The sequence below is a fragment of the Theobroma umbraticum genome, unplaced genomic scaffold (assembly GCF_002168275.2).
Source record: "Theobroma umbraticum cultivar Fairchild unplaced genomic scaffold, ASM216827v3 scaffold_67.0, whole genome shotgun sequence".
NCBI lineage: Eukaryota > Viridiplantae > Streptophyta > Magnoliopsida > Malvales > Malvaceae > Theobroma > Theobroma umbraticum.
Genome location: NW_018397262.1, coordinates 4,682,684 through 4,683,405, shown reverse-complemented (window position 1 = coordinate 4,683,405; position 722 = coordinate 4,682,684).

Here is a 722-nt window from a genome sequence, read left to right as displayed (position 1 = left end):
TGATCAAGATCAAGTTTTCAAGACCCTTGAAGTGAAGATATCAAGTGTTCGTGATCAAGATTAAGTCGTTAAGACACTTGAAGTGAAGATCAAGTGAAATTCGTGATTAAGACTAAGTCATTAAGCAAAGTTCGTAATCAAGATCAAGTTATCAAGACCCTTCAAGCGAAGAGATTAAGTGTTTGTGATTAAAATTAAGTCATTAAGACCCTTGAAGTAAAGATTAAACGAAGTTCGTGATCAAGATCAAGTCATTAAGTGAAGTTCATGATCAAGATATTAAGTGTTCGTGATCAAGATTAAGTTGTTAAGACCCGTGAAGTGAAAATCAAGAGAAGTTCATGATCAAGACTAAGTCATCAAGCGAAGTTCGTGATTAAGATCAAGTCGTCAAGACCCTTAGAGTGAAGATTAAGCGATGTTTGTGATCAAGATCAAGTCACCAAGTGAAGTTCGTGGTTGTTACAATTGAAACATTGGTCCTTAATTGAAAAAAGGCATAAACATTTAGCCTCAATTTCAGCATTTAGTAAAAAAAAACCATAATAATAATGAGAACAAAAACAAATAATTCTTTTTTCTTATCTCTATCAAGAGCAAACTATTTATGTAAGTTGTATGGGATTTCCTCATGAAAATCCTTGCAATTGATAATATTATAGTAGGATAAAGAAAACCATGGTAAATAAAAGAATTAGTGGAAAAGTGATGACAGCAATAAA